General features: G+C 50.4%; 1 protein-coding gene across 1 annotated transcript in view; it reads left to right on the top strand.

Annotated features, from left to right (window-relative positions):
* LOC122931612 (kinesin-like protein KIF21B) overlaps positions 1-16,254 on the top strand; it is a 206,231-nt gene that overhangs the window by 29,620 nt on the left and 160,357 nt on the right. The gene's annotated exons all lie outside the window — the stretch shown is intronic.

The following is a 16,254-nucleotide window of genomic DNA, read 5'->3' as shown; positions in this document are numbered from 1 at the left end:
AATCCCCATTTGTGAATATCAAATCCAAAATGGCCTCCCTCCGGGTTGGCTCCTCAACCATTTGTTGTAGGGGTAACCCCAGTAGGGAATTTAGAATATCTGTACTCCTGGTAGAACTTGCTATTTTGGTTTTCCAGTTTATATCTGGAAGATTGAAATCTCCCATAATGTTAACTTCTCCTTTCATTGTCATTTTAGCTATTTCTTCAACTAGTAGATCATCTAGTTCTTTAACTTGATCAGGTGGTCTATATATCACACCTACACGCGTTACTGCATGATTAGCAAACTGCAACGTAACCCAAACTGACTCTATGTTGATCAGGCTTCACGTCAGCCACCACTGCAACAGTCCATTGTCATTAATTTAGGCCAAGCACCCAGGCAGAGGAGAGAGGTCCCGTAACAGACAATCTGGCTTCATGTCAGCAGAGAATCAGTCTTCGTGTCATAGCAGAGAATCAGGCTTCACGTCAGCCACCACTGCAACAGTCTGTTGTCATAAATTTAGGCCCAGCACCCAGGCAGAGGAGAGAGGTCCCGTAACAGACAATCTGGCTTCATGTCAGCAGAGAATCAGTCTTCATATCATAGCAGAGAATCAGGCTTCACATCACCCACCACTGTAAGAGTCCATTTTCATAAATTTAGGCCCAGCACCCAGGCAGAGGAGAGAGGTCCCGTAACAGACAATCTGGCTTCATGTCAGCAGAGAAGCAGTCTTCATGTCATAGCAGAGAATCGGGCTTCACGTCAGCCACCAGTGCAACAGTCCATTGGCATATATTTAGGCCCAGCACCCAGGCAGAGGAGAGAGGTCCCGTAACAGACAATCTGGCTTCATGTCAGCAGAGAATTAGTCTGCATGTCATAGCAGAGAATCAGGCTTCACGTCAGCCACCAATGCAACAGTCCATTGTAAGATATTTAGGCCCAGCACCCAGGCAGAGGAGAGAGGTCCCGTAACAGACAATCTGGCGTCCTGTCAGCAGAGAATTAGTCTTCATATCATAGCAGAGAATCAGGCTTCACGTCACCCACCACTGTAAGAGTCCATTTTCATAAATTTAGGCCCAGCACCCAGGCAGAGGAGAGAGGTCCCGTAACAGACAATCTGGCTTCATGTCAGCAGAGAATCAGTCTTCATGTCATAGCAGAGAATCAGGCTTCACGTCAGCCACCAGTGCAACAGTCCATTGGCATATATTTAGGCCCAGCACCCAGGCAGAGGAGAGAGGTCCCGTAACAGACAATCTGGCTTCATGTCAGCAGAGAATTAGTCTGCATGTCATAGCAGAGGATCAGGCTTCACGTCAGCCACCACTGCAACAGTCCATTGGCATATATTTAGGCCCAGCACACAGGCAGAGGAGAGAGGTCCCGTAACAGAGGATCTGGCTTCATGTCAGCAGAGAATCAGTCTGCATGTAATAGCAGAAAATCAGGCTTCACGTCAGGCACCACTGCAACAGTCCATTGTCAGATATTTAGGCCCAGCACGCAGGCAGAGGAGAGAGGTCCCGTAACAGAGGATCTGGCTTCATGTCCGCAGAGAATCAGTCTGCATGTCATAGCAGAAAATCAGGCTTCACGTCAGCCACCACTGCAACAGTTCATTGTCAGACATTTAGGCCCAGCACCCAGGCAGAGGAGAGAGGTCCCGTAACAGAGAATCTGTCTTCATGTCAGCAGAGAATTAGTCTGCATGTCATAGCAGAGAATCAGGCTTCACGTCACCCAACATTGGAACAGTCCATTGGCATATATTTAGGCCCCGGCACCCAGACAGGATTGAATGAGGAAGTGCCCTGGAGTACAATAATATATGGTTAAGGGGAGGTAGTTAATGTCTAATCTGGACAAGGGACGGACAGATGCTATGGGATCCATGCCTGGTTCATTTTTATGAACGTCAGCTTGTCCACATTGGCTGTAGACAGGCGGCTGCGTTTGTCTGTAATGACGCCCCCTGCCGTGCTGAATACACGTTCAGACAAAACGCTGGCCGCCGGGAAGGCCAGCACCTCCAAGGCATAAAAGGCTAGCTCTGGCCACGTGGACAATTTAGAAACCCAGAAGTTGAATGGGGCCGAACCATCAGTCAGTACGTAGAGGGGTGTGCACACGTACTGTTCCACCATGTTAGTGAAATGTTGCCTCCTGCTAACACGTTGCGTATCAGGTGGTGGTGCAGTTAGCTGTGGCGTGTTGACAAAAGTTTTCCACATCTCTGCCATGCTAACCCTGCCCTCAGAGGAGCTGGCCGTGACACAGCTGCCTTGGCGACCTCTTGCTCCTCCTCTGCCTTGGCCTTGGGCTTCCACTTGTTCCACTGTGACATTTGGGAATGCTCTCAGTAGCGCGTCTACCAACGTGCGCTTGTACTCGCGCATCTTCCTATCACGCTCCAGTGCAGGAAGTAAGGTGGGCACATTGTCTTTGAAGCGTGGATCCAGCAGGGTGGCAACCCAGTAGTCCGCACACGTTAAAATGTGGGCAACTCTGCTGTCGTTGCGCAGGCACTGCAGCATGTAGTCGCTCATGTGTGCCAGGCTGCCCAGGGGTAAGGACAAGCTGTCCTCTGTGGGAGGCGTATCGTCATCGTCCTGCCTTTCCCCCCAGCCACGCACCAGTGATGGGCCCGAGCTGCGTTGGGTGCCACCCCGCTGTGACCATGCTTCATCCTCATGCTCCTCCACCTCCTCCTCATCCTCGTCCTCCTCGTCCTCCAGTAGTGGGCCCTGGCTGGCCACATTTGTACCTGGCCTGTGCTGTTGCAAAAAACCTCCCTCTGAGTCACTTCGAAGAGACTGGCCTGAAAGTGCTAAAAATGACCCCTCTTCCTCCTCCTCCTCCTCCTGGGCCACCTCCTCTTCCATCATCGCCCTAAGTGTTTTCTCAAGGAGACATAGAAGTGGTATTGTAACGCTGATAACGGCGTCATCGCCACTGGCCATGTTGGTGGAGTACTCGAAACAGCGCAACAGGGCACACAGGTCTCGCATGGAGGCCCAGTCATTGGTGGTGAAGTGGTGCTGTTCCTCAGTGCGACTGATCCGTGCGTGCTGCAGCTGAAACTCCACTATGGCCTGCTGCTGCTCGCACAGTCTGTCCAGCATGTGCAAGGTGGAGTTCCACCTGGTGGGCACGTCGCATATGAGGCGGTGAGCGGGAAGGCCGAAGTTACGCTGTAGCGCCCACCAGCGAGCAGCGGCAGGATGTGAACGCCGGAAGCGGCCCGCACTTTATGCAGCAGCTCTGACATGTCGGGGTAGTTGTGAATGAACTTCTGCACCACCAAATTCAGCACATGCGCCAGGCAAGGGATGTGCGTCAAACTGGCTAGTCCCAGAGCTGCAACGAGATTTCGCCCATTATCGCACACCACCAGGCCGGGCTTGAGGCTCACCGGCAGCAACCACTCGTCGGTCTGTTGTTCTATACCCCGCCACAACTCCTGTGCGGTGTGGGGCCTGTCCCCCAAACATATGAGTTTCAGAATGGCCTGCTGACGTTTACCCCGGGCTGTGCTGAAGTTGGTGGTGAAGGTGTGTGGCTGACTGGAGGAGCAGGTGGAAGAAGAGGAAGAGGAAGCCGAGAAGGAGGAGGTGGCAACAGGAGGCAAAGAATGTTGCCCTGCGATCCTTGGCGGCGGAAGGACGTGCGCCAAACAGCTCTCCACCTAGGGCCCAGCTGCCACTACATTTACCCAGTGTGCAGTTAGGGAGATATAGCGTCCCTGGCCGTGCTTACTGGTCCACGTATCTGTGGTTAGGTGGACCTTGCTACAGATGGCGTTGCGCAGTGCACACTTGATTTTATCGGATACTTGGTTGTGCAGGGAAGGCACGGCTCTCTTGGAGAAGTAGTGGCGGCTGGGAACAACATACTGTGGGACAGCAAGCGACATGAGCTGTTTGAAGCTGTCTGTGTCCACCAGCCTAAATGACAGCATTTCATAGGCCAGTAGTTTAGAAATGCTGGCATTCAGGGCCAGGGATCAAGGGTGGCTAGGTGGGAATTTACGCTTTCTCTCAAATGTTTGTGAGATGGAGAGCTGAACGCTGCCGTGTGACATGGTTGAGATGCTTGGTGACGGAGGTGGTGGTGGTGTTGGTGGTACATCCCCTGTTTGCTGGGCGGCAGGTGCCAACGTTCCTCCAGAGGCGGAGGAAGAGGCCGAGGCGGCAGCAGCAGAAGAGGCCGAGGCGGCAGCAGCAGAAAAGGCCGAGGCGGCAGCAGCAGAAGAGGTAGCAGGGGGAGCCTGAGCGACTTCCTTGTTTTTAATGTGTTTACTCCACTGCAGTTCATGCTTTGCATGCAGGTGCCTGGTCATGCAGGTTGTGCTAAGGTTCAGAACGTTAATGCCTCGCTTCAGGCTCTGATGGCACAGCGTGCAAACCACTCGGGTCTTGTCGTCAGCACATTGTTTGAAGAAGTGCCATGCCAGGGAACTCCTTGAAGCTGCCTTTGGGGTGCTCGGTCACAGATGGCGGCGGTTAGTAGCAGGCGGAGTCTCTTGGCGGCTGGTGTTCTGCTTTTGCCCACTGCTCCCTCTTTTGCTACGCTGTTGGCTCAGTCTCACCACCACTTCCTCCGAACTGTGAAAGTCAGTGGCACGACCTTGATTCCATGTGGGGTCTAGGACCTCGTCGAACCCTGCATCGTCTTCCACCCAGTCTTGATCCCTGACCTCCTGTTCAGTCTGCACACTGCAGAAAGACGCAGCAGTTGGCACCTGTGTTTCGTCATCATCAGAGACATGCTGAGGTGGTATTCCCATGTCCTCATCATCAGGAAACATAAGTGGTTGTGCGTCAGTGCAGTCTATGTCTTCCACCGCTGGGGAAGGGCTAGGTGGATGCCCTTGGGAAACCCTGCCAGCAGAGTCTTCAAACAGCATAAGAGACTGCTGCATAACTTGAGGCTCAGACAGTTTCCCTGTTATGCATGGGGGTGATGTGACAGACTGATGGGGTTGGTTTTCAGGCGCCATCTGTGCGCTTTCTGCAGAAGACTGGGTGGGAGATAATGTGAACGTGCTGGATCCACTGTCGGCCACCCAATTGACTAATGCCTGTACCTGCTCAGGCCTTATCATCCTTAGAACGGCATTGGGCCCCACCAAATATCGCTGTAAATTCTGGCGGCTACTGGGACCAGAGGTAGTTAGTACACTAGGACGTGTGGATGTGGCAGAATGGCCACGTCCTCTCCCAGCACCAGAGGGTCCACTAACACCACCACGACCATGTCCACGTCCGCGTCCCTTAATAGATGTTTTCCTCATTGTTATCGTTCACCACAACAACAAAAATATTATTTGGCCCAATGTATTGTATTCAAATTCAGCTGAATATAAATTTGAGGCCTAGTATTTATGCGCTGGGTGACCGGTATAGATTTACTGACAGAATTAGACTTTGAAATGCACAGTAGCGTGTGTGTGAAGTTATTCTGAATGACCCTATGTGCACCTTGAATATTATATACCCTTTTAGGGATAGATTTCAAATAGCTCTGATACAGCAGAAACCACTAAATTAGGAAATTGCTAAATTGGGAATTGTATTTCAACCCAGAACAAAAAATGTGCTTTGACGGACACTAAATAACTTGCCCAGCCAGAACAGTACAGCGGTAACGACAGATTTAGCGGGATATAAATTTGAGGCCTAGTATTTAGGCGCTGGGTGACCGGTATGGATTTACTGACAGAATTAGACTGGGATATGGCCAAAAAATAACCACACTATTGCTGGTTAAATGCACTTGGTGTGACAGCTTGACCAACCACACTACTGAGGGTTAAATGCACTTGGCGACAGGCGCAGCTTGCCCATGATGTAGTATATGGCCAAAAAATGAACAGACTATTGCTGGTTAAATGCACTTGGTGTGACAGCTTGACCAACCACACTACTGAGGGTTAAATGCACTTGGTGACGGGCGCAGCTTGCCCCTGATGTAGTATATGGCCAAAAAATACACAGACTATTGCTGGTTAAATGCACTTGGTGTGACAGCTTCACCCTGATGTAGGCTTTAGCCAAAAAACAACCACACCATTGAGGGTTAAATGCACTTGGTGACAGGCGCAGCTTGCCCCTGATGTAGTATATGGCCAAAAAATGAACAGACTATTGCTGGTTAAATGCACTTGGTGTGACAGCTTGACCAACCACACTACTGAGGGTTAAATGCACTTGGTGACGGGCGCAGCTTGCCCCTGATGTAGTATATGGCCAAAAAATAAACAGACTATTGCTGGTTAAATGCACTTGGTGTGACAGCTTCACCCTGATGTAGGCTTTAGCCAAAAAACAACCACACCATTGAGGGTTAAATGCACTTGGTGACAGGCGCAGCTTGCCCCTGATGTAGTATATGGCCACAAAATAAACAGACTATTGCTGGTTAAATGCACTTGGTGTGACAGCTTCACCCTGATGTAGGCTTTAGCCAAAAAACAACCACACCATTGAGGGTTAAATGCACTTGGTCGCAGCTTGTGCTGGCGCACCACAAGACACAAGATGGCCGTTGATCACCCCAGAAAAAAGTGACTGACAAACGGTCTGGGCAGCCTAAAAACAGTGAGCAATTGAATTTCGGCAGCTCAATGATGCACAGCTGCAGATCGATCGATTAATCAAGTCCTTTGGAGGAGTTAATCTGCCTAATCTCGCCCTACTGTCGCAGCCGCAACCTCTCCCTACGCTAATCAGAGCAGAGTGACGGGCGGCAATAGTAGGCATGGCTGTGACGGCCTCTTGGGGCAAGTAGTATGACGCTTGTTGATTGGCTGCTTTGCAGCCTTTCAAAAAGCGCTAAGAAAGCGTCACAAAAGCGACGAACACCGAACCCGAACCCGGATTTTTACGAAAATGTCCGGGTTCGGGTCCGTGTCACGGACACCCCAAAATTCGGTACGAACCCAAACTATACAGTTCGAGTTCGCTCATCCCTACCCATATGTTAAACATGTCACTAAAGAAGACCAATGAACAGACGCCCACAGGCTTATTCACAAAAGACGGAAGAGTTTGGAAAAGGGAACAATCTAGGACAACATAACTGAATAGGAAAGTGAGCTGAATTGGAGAATTTCTTTCAAATCAGCTATGTTGTCCTATAATGTTCACTTCTCCTGACTTCTCCAAACTCTTCACCCTGTGGGTGTTGTTGGTGTGTGCAATTAATACTACTTATTCTGTTTGTAACATAGAATGCGGATGTCAGAGGTGCGTGTAACGCAGAATGGGGCAGTCAAGGGTATGTGTAACTCAGGGTGAGCTGGTCAGGGGTGCTTAAAAAGTAGGGTGCGCTAGTCAGGGGTGCATGTAACACAGGGGGCACTGGTCAGGGGTGTATATAACGCAGGGGGCACTGGTGAGAGGTGTATGTAACACAGGGGGTGCTGGTCAGGGGTGCATCGCAGATAGAAAAGGTACTTACAGTTCGGATGTGCTCTGTCCTCATGCCTTCTTCCTCTAGGCGTGGTGGCAGGGGGAGGGGCGTGCAACGATGTTTCCTGATGTTAAATCCCCACGCTGCATTCTTTTCTGCCTGTGCAGGCCCTGCTAGGCTGAAATACATAGGCAGCCAATGGCAGCGCTGCCCTCTCCCTCCCAGCCAATAGCAGCTGAGGTGGGGCGGGGGAAGATTTACTTGGCTGCTGACTGCAGGGTGGCACGTGGGGAGGGGGCAAGTAATAATCTAGGGCAACACCTAGGTTATTCCTTGCCCCCCTGTAGCGATGCCTATGAAGCTATGTGACCCAGTCAGTGCTGGAAGTTCAGGATGGCAGCTGTCTGATACTCACACTCTGAGTCCAGAGTGTACAACTCGCCCATGTAAAATTGGCCTAAGACAGAGTCCTAGCAGTCTTACATTTAGACTATTTTCTACACCTAAAACAGGCCCCACCTGGCGTGGGGTAAAGTCACAAGTCTGTAGCACAAAGCACCTTTGTGCCGCAATCTGCGCCAGGAAATACGCCTAATATAGGCATATTTTTGTTTTATAAATTACCCCATTTGTTTTTTGCAGGGCTAGTTGTATTTTTACTGGCAGCTTTTAATTTACCATATGATATATTAGAAAACAGGAAAAATTATTTGTGGAATGAAATGTTGAAATCCCGGCATGTTTTTGGGGTTTCCTTTTTATAGCTTTCTGTCACGAACCAGCAGGCGTGAACCCAGTGTGTCAGATGTCCTACCTCCTCTAAGGGCATTGTCTAAGTGAACCCCTGGATCTTCACAGTACCCCTGATGGTGGGGATAGACTTTACCGAGGGAAACACCAGGTCGCTACCTCTTGAGGAGGATAGGCAACATGAGGCAGCTGGTCCAGGTGGACCAGGAGGTACATGAGAAAGGTACCGGAGGTGCAGGACCGAAGGATGAGGCAGAAGCATAGTCACAGGCAATAGGTCAGGGCCGGCGGCACAGGTACAGGTCAGGCAATCCGGGTCGGCAACAGGAGAGTCAAGGCAAGCAGGTAGGGATATAACAGGTAGCAGAATCCAGGAATTCAAGAACACAAGATGAACCCAGGAACCTTAGCAGGACACAAGGACCTTGACACTGAGGCATCTGTGAAGGGGGCTAAGCCAAATATATACAGACGTGGACAAAATTGTTGGTACCCTTTGGTCAATGAAAGAAAAAGTCACAATGGTCACAGAAATAACTTTAATCTGACAAAAGTAATAATAAATTAAAATTCTATAAATGTTAACCAATGAAAGTCAGACATTGTTTTTCAACCATGCTTCAACAGAATTATGTAAAAAAATAAACTCATGAAACAGGCATGGACAAAAATGATGGTACCCCTAGAAAACACAGAACATAATGTGACCAAAGGGACATGTTAATTCAAGGTGTGTCCACTAATTAGCATCACAGGTGTCTACAACCTTGTAATCAGCCATTGGGCCTATATATATGGCTCCAGGTAATCACTGTGTTGTTTGGTGATATGGTGTGTACCACACTCGACATGGACCAGAGGAAGCAAAGGAAAGAGCTGTCTCAAGAGATCAGAAAGAAAATTATAGACAAGCATGTTAAAGGTAAAGGCTATAAGACCATCTCCAAGCAACTAGATGTTCCTGTGAGTACAGTTGCACATATTATTCATAAGTTTAAGATCCATGGGACTGTAGCCAACCTCCCTGGACGTGGCCGCAGGAGGAAAATTGATGACAAATCTAAGAGACGGATAATCCGAATGGTAACAAAAGAGCCTAGAAAGACTTCTAAAGAGATTCAAGGTGAACTTCATGCTCAAGGAACATCAGTGTCAGATCGCACCATCCGTCGTTGTTTGAGCCAAAGTGGACTACATGGGAGACGACCAAGGAGGACACCATTGTTGAAAACGAATCATAAAAAAGCAAGACTGGAATATGCCAAACTACATGTTGACAAGCCACAAAGCTTCTGGGAGAATGTCCTGTGGACAGATGAGACAAAAATCGAAGTTTTTGCCAAGGCACATCAGCTGTATGTTCACAGACGAAAAAATGAAGCATATCAAGAAAAGAACACTGTCCCTACTGTGAAACATGGAGGAGGCTCTGTTATGTTCTGGGGCTGCTTTGCTGCGTCTGGCACAGGGTGTCTTGAATCTGTGCAGGGTACAATGAAATCTCAAGACTATCAAGGAATTCTAGAGAGAAATGTACTAGCCAGTGTCAGAAAGCTTGGTCTCAGTCGCAGGTCATGGGTCTTGCAACAGGACAATGACCCAAAACACACCGCTAAAAACACCCAAGAATGGCTAAGAGGAAAAAATTGGACTATTCTAAAGTGGCCTTCTATGAGCCCTGACCTCAATCCTATTGAGCATCTTTGGAAGGAGCTGAAACATGCAGTCTGGAAAAGGCACCCTTCAAACCGGACACAACTGGAGCAGTTTGCTCATGAGGAGTGGGCCAAAATACCTGCTGAGAGGTGCAGATGTCTCATTGACAGTTACAGGAAGCGTTTGATTGCAGTGATTGCCTCAAAAGGTTGCGCAACAAAATATTAAGTTAGGGGTACCATCATTTTTGTCCATGCCTGTTTCATGAGTTTATTTTTTTACATAATTCTGTTGAAGCATGGTTGAAAAACAATGTCTGACTTTCATTGGTTAACATTTATAGAATTTTAATTTATTATTACTTTTGTCAGATTAAAGTTATTTCTGTGACCATTGTGACTTTTTCTTTCATTGACCAAAGGGTACCAACAATTTTGTCCACGTCTGTATGCGCAGGAGGGCTAGGATAGGTCACAGAGGTCACATGACCTAACCCATAAAGCCCAGGAAGTGATGCACAACGACCCTTAAGGAAGTGCTGCAGGAAACAAGCAGCAAGCATGCTGTGGCCAGGCCTGAGAGCAAACTGTGGAGCGGATCCCAGAACAACAGCACCTACACAGACAGGGCCCAGGACTGAACACTGTGCCTGGGACCGTGGTGGTAAGCAGGGGAACAGCGGCTCACAGCAGCTACTGTTACACTTTCACTGTGCACAAAAAAACTGACCTTTCTTTGTGTGAGTTGGCACAATTATAGCCATACCAAATTTATATTTTTTCCATACTTTACTACTTTTAAGGACATGTTTTTAATGGATAAATTGTAGTTTTTATTGGTCACTTTCTGTTCGATATTTTTAAGGGGTGAGGTGACCAAAAATTTGCTTTATTTTTTATTGTTTATTTTTATATGTAAAATTAGGAAAGAAGATTGATTCAAGTTTTTTTTACACTTCTTTACACTTCTATTTTTTATTTTTTTATTGGATTAATAGAATGTTTTATCTATAATGAAGCTGTAGACCTCTAATTAAAATGTACAGTATCATTACATTCAGCTGAGCAGCCCTGTTAGATATACTTGAAATGTAGAATATATAAATACAGTACTTACATAGCACAGTTGAAAAAAGACATACAGTACAGACCAAAAGTTTGGACACACCTTCTCATTCAAAGAGTTTTCTTTATTTTCATGACTATGAAAATTGTAGATTCACACTGAAGGCATCAAAACTATGAATTAACACATGTGGAATTATATACATAACAAAAAAGTGTGAAACAAGTGGAAGGCTGAAAAGTCATCCTGAATTTGTGGGAGGGGCATATTACCTTCTTAAGCCCCAGCCTCCAGCTCCTCAGGGCGCTTCTGGTCACATTCTGGATAGGGAGTCGCCTGCTCTGGTGCTGCATCTGTGCATGTTGTGAGTAGCTTTCATCTGGTTCGGTTCGGTTTGTTTGGTTTCGTTTTCATACGCTGCCGTCACGTCTTCAGGAGAGGTAATTTTGCGCAAACAATGCGCCACAAGGGCTCCATCAGCCGCGGTCACATACTCCCGGCTCCCAGAGTTGGCATGCGTTCCAGCGTGGAACGCATGCCAATTCTCATGTCTGCACCAAATTGCTTCTTGTCTCCTTCCTTGGTTCCCTCCCTGTGTTCCCCTCCAACTTCCTCCCGAGATAGCAGGGGGGGCAGGGTCTGGCCCGCAGATCCCCCTCTCCACACGGCCTCCCCGTCCTCACCTCAGGCCCCACTGCAAGCCGGCGTGCGTTCCAGCGTGGAGCGCACGCCGGAAATCCGCCGCAAGGCATGGGCCGGGTCACGTGGTCGGCGTGCGTTCCGGCTTGGAGCGCACGCCGGAGTCCCTCGGCCGGGTCTGGGCCTGGTCGTGTGTGCGGCGTGCGTTCCAGCTTGGAGCGCACGCCGGAGTGCTTCCGTCAGGCCTGGGCCCATAAATGTACATCAGAAACCCTGTCAAAGTTAAAATCACTATGCGCCATGACACTTTTGTTAAGGGAATTAAGCTCTAATTGTTGGGTCATTTTTCCTGTGGATCCTTCTTCATGATAGACAGGCTATCAGCAGATGTTTGTTTATAGTATATATATTCATAGTGTAGAATGATGTCACAGAAGCTTGTGTCTATACTGCTGAAATCTGGATCCTGGTGAATATATTTTATTGTATTTAGTGTTCCTATTAGGTCTACGGCCAAAGCAGGGGTATCTAGCCCCCGGGCAACGTCAGGCCATGCCCTCAAAAAAAAAATAAAAATAATAATAATTTTTAAAATAAAAAAATATATAGAATATATATATATATAAAAAAAAAATTTTTATATAATAAAAAAAAAGAGAAACTAATTTTTTTAATTTTATTTTACTGTATAAAGAAATTTAAATAGATCTACAAGTTAATCGGTAGGTTCCAATCTCCAGCCATTTCATACGCACTCCCGCCGTGCGGGAGCGAGGCAGTCATCCTTGGTTCCTCATTCCGCTGGGCTGGAAGGGACCAGGTTAGCACGGGTTAAAAAAAAAAAAAAAATAGGGGGTCTCACCACAAGTAGTCCAGGCCTTCATTACTCGCCATACCCATTCAGCGGTCACCATACGCTCACTGCAGTCTTCTACTCTATGGGCGACCGTGCCACATGTTATATATCTATGCTTCACGTGATATACTGCTGTCTCATCTACTACCTACTTCACGCACCTACCTCTGCCTCCTGGATTGCCCAGGCACGCACCTACCTCTGCCTCCTGGATCGCCCAGGCACGCACCTACCTCTGCCTCCTGGATCGCCCAGGCACGCACCTACCTCTGCCTCCTGGATCGCCCAGGCACGCACCTACCTCTGCCTCCTGGATCGCCCAGGCACGCACCTACCTCTGCCTCCTGGATCGCCCAGGCACGCACCTACCTCTGCCTCCTGGATCGCCCAGGCACGCACCTACCTCTGCCTCCTGGATCGCCCAGGCACGCACCTACCTCTGCCTCCTGGATCGCCCAGGCACGCACCTACCTCTGCCTCCTGGATCGCCCAGGCACGCACCTACCTCTGCCTCCTGGATCGCCCAGGCACGCACCTACCTCTGCCTCCTGGATCGCCCAGGCACGCACCTACCTCTGCCTCCTGGATCGCCCAGGCACGCACCTACCTCTGCCTCCTGGATCGCCCAGGCACGCACCTACCTCTGCCTCCTGGATCGCCCAGGCACGCACCTACCTCTGCCTCCTGGATCGCCCAGGCACGCACCTACCTCTGCCTCCTGGATCGCCCAGGCACGCACCTACCTCTGCCTCCTGGATCGCCCAGGCACGCACCTACCTCTGCCTCCTGGATCGCCCAGGCACGCACCTACCTCTGCCTCCTGGATCGCCCAGGCACGCACCTACCTCTGCCTCCTGGATCGCCCAGGCACGCACCTACCTCTGCCTCCTGGATCGCCCAGGCACGCACCTACCTCTGCCTCCTGGATCGCCCAGGCACGCACCTACCTCTGCCTCCTGGATCGCCCAGGCACGCACCTACCTCTGCCTCCTGGATCGCCCAGGCACGCACCTACCTCTGCCTCCTGGATCGCCCAGGCACGCACCTACCTCTGCCTCCTGGATCGCCCAGGCACGCACCTACCTCTGCCTCCTGGATCGCCCAGGCACGCACCTACCTCTGCCTCCTGGATCGCCCAGGCACGCACCTACCTCTGCCTCCTGGATCGCCCAGGCACGCACCTACCTCTGCCTCCTGGATCGCCCAGGCACGCACCTACCTCTGCCTCCTGGATCGCCCAGGCACGCACCTACCTCTGCCTCCTGGATCGCCCAGGCACGCACCTACCTCTGCCTCCTGGATCGCCCAGGCACGCACCTACCTCTGCCTCCTGGATCGCCCAGGCACGCACCTACCTCTGCCTCCTGGTTCGTCCAGGCTCATACCTACCTCTGCCTCCTGGTTCGTCCAGGCTCATACCTACCTCTGCCTCCTGGTTCGTCCAGGCTCATACCTACCTCTGCCTCCTGGTTCGTCCAGGCTCATACCTACCTCTGCCTCCTGGTTCGTCCAGGCTCATACCTACCTCTGCCTCCTGGTTCGTCCAGGCTCATACCTACCTCTGCCTCCTGGTTCGTCCAGGCTCATACCTACCTCTGTCTCCTGGTTCGTCCAGGCTCATACCTACCTCTGTCTCCTGGTTCGTCCAGGCTCATACCTACCTATGTCTCCTGGTTCGTCCAGGCTCATACCTACCTCTGTCTCCTGGTTCGTCCAGGCTCATACCTACCTCTGTCTCCTGGTTCGTCCAGGCTCATACCTACCTCTGTCTCCTGGTTCGTCCAGGCTCATACCTACCTCTGTCTCCTGGTTCGTCCAGGCTCATACCTACCTCTGTCTCCTGGTTCGTCCAGGCTCATACCTACCTCTGCCTCCTGGTTCGTCCAGGATCACACCTACCTGTCTCCTGGTTCACCCAGGCCTGTCATCCTCCCCGAAAGGTGTAGGTAAGCTCAGGATTCAATGTATTTGCCTGAATCGCTGAGGTTCCATGCGTCTGCCTGGAACGCTCGGGGGTTTCTCAGCAGGGTCCGGCTGGTTCCTGGTTACCCGGTTCGTGTCCGGCACGTCTGGATTTCTGTTTCCCACAGGTCTTGTTGCATGCAGCGCGACTTCGGGCCCTGATTCTGGCAGTTCAGTGTCATCCAGCAGTTGGCCATGATGCCCAGGCTGCATCCTGGTTCTCCGTCGCTTCATTCCAGTGCCACCAGATCACACCTCTCTCCGGGTCTCGTACCAACGCTAGTTTATTTCAGGTAAGCAGGGCCTCAGGCCACCGGAATTTCGATCCTTCCTCAATTGTGTCACAGGGCGTCTCCGTGTCTGGTTATTCCACGGTGCCAGGTTTCAGGTAAGGTCGAGTCGGGTGGCGGCTTTACGCACCTCCATAAAAAAAAAAATATAAAAAAAAGGGGGAAATATGTATATATTTTTGGGGGGGTTTCCGGGGAGGGGGGGGGGGGTTCTGACGCACCCCAGGTCTCATTTCCCTGAATCGCTTGGGTTTTATGTATTCCCCTGAATCGCTCAGGTTTTACGTATTTTCCCTGAAATCACTCAGGTCATGTATTTCCCTGAATCGCTCAGGTTTGTATTTTCCTGTCTCTTCAGGTTGTCGGTATTTCCAGGGTGTATGTATTAATTTTACAGGCTATAGCTACTAGAGAGATCGTTGATCCAGGGAGTTATTCTGATTGCCTGATTGGAGTCGGGAAGGAATTTTTTATTCCCCTGAAATGAGGAAAATTGGCTTCTACCTCACAGGGGTTTTTTGCCTTCCTCTGGATCAACTTGCAGGATGTCAGGCCGAACTGGATGGACAAATGTCTTTTTCGGCCTTATGTACTATGTTATTATGTTACTATGTATTTTCCTGATTCACTCAGGTCACTTATTTCCCTGAAATCGCTCAGGTCTTATTTCCCACAGGTTGTTCGCATTTGCCTGAATCGGTCAGGATCCAATATATTTGCCTGAAACGCTCAGAGGTTTTCCCGTACCATCAGGAAACTACCAAGCCGGCGTCAAGGTTCCAAAGTTTTTCAAGGTCCCACCCGCAGGTGGCTTGAACGATGTCTCCTACACCCTGGCGTTCATAGCCCACTGTCACCGCAAATCTCAGGCTGTCATTTAACACCATCAAGCTGTACCTAGCGGGGAGACAGCACTGCGCCATGCGGGTAGGTGGCGCGCAGCCTGTCTCCGGTGAGATGTTTGGGCGACTCTCGTCCGCGCTGGATGGATTTCCTTTTTGGCCACTCTCCTAGTTTGATTGTTAGGGCAGCCGTGTATCTCGGGTTTTGCGGGTTCCTCGGGCCAGGTGAGTTCACCAGCACCTCCCCTAAACGTTAGGGGTTGCCGGTGCGACAGTTGTCCTGGGCCCATGACCTTTGTGGCCTCTGGCTCCCTTCCACGAAGGCCAATCAGCATGGACCATCCTCGGAGGTCAGGTTTTAAAACCTCCAACGATTGGTGCCCAGTCATGGTCCCCCGTCAATTGCTGGCCCCGTTGCAATGGCCTCCCCAGAGGCCCCGCTGCTTCCTTGGCGTTGGGGGCCCCTGTCATCAATCCAGTTTTGTGGCCCACATCATAACGCTGGCCTCAGGTCTCGGTCGTAACCCGCTGGCCACCACGGGACACTCGCTCTGAACTTGAGCTGCGCCCTCAGCCTCGAAAACAGGGTCTCGGCGCACGGGTTAAATGCTTGGGTAGGTGGCGCTCTTCTTGCCTCACGAGATACATCCCGAACCCGCATGTTGAGATTTCCCAGGCATTTTGTAATCTTGCTCTCTGGGTGGTTTTGAAGGCTTTTGGTCACTACTCTGCTCTCCTCGTTTATTTTTGCCCACTACTAGGCTTACCCTCGCTCCTGGCTTCC

This window comes from Bufo gargarizans, chromosome 3 (assembly GCF_014858855.1).
Source record: "Bufo gargarizans isolate SCDJY-AF-19 chromosome 3, ASM1485885v1, whole genome shotgun sequence".
NCBI lineage: Eukaryota > Metazoa > Chordata > Amphibia > Anura > Bufonidae > Bufo > Bufo gargarizans.
This window is presented reverse-complemented; position numbering and strand designations above follow the sequence as displayed.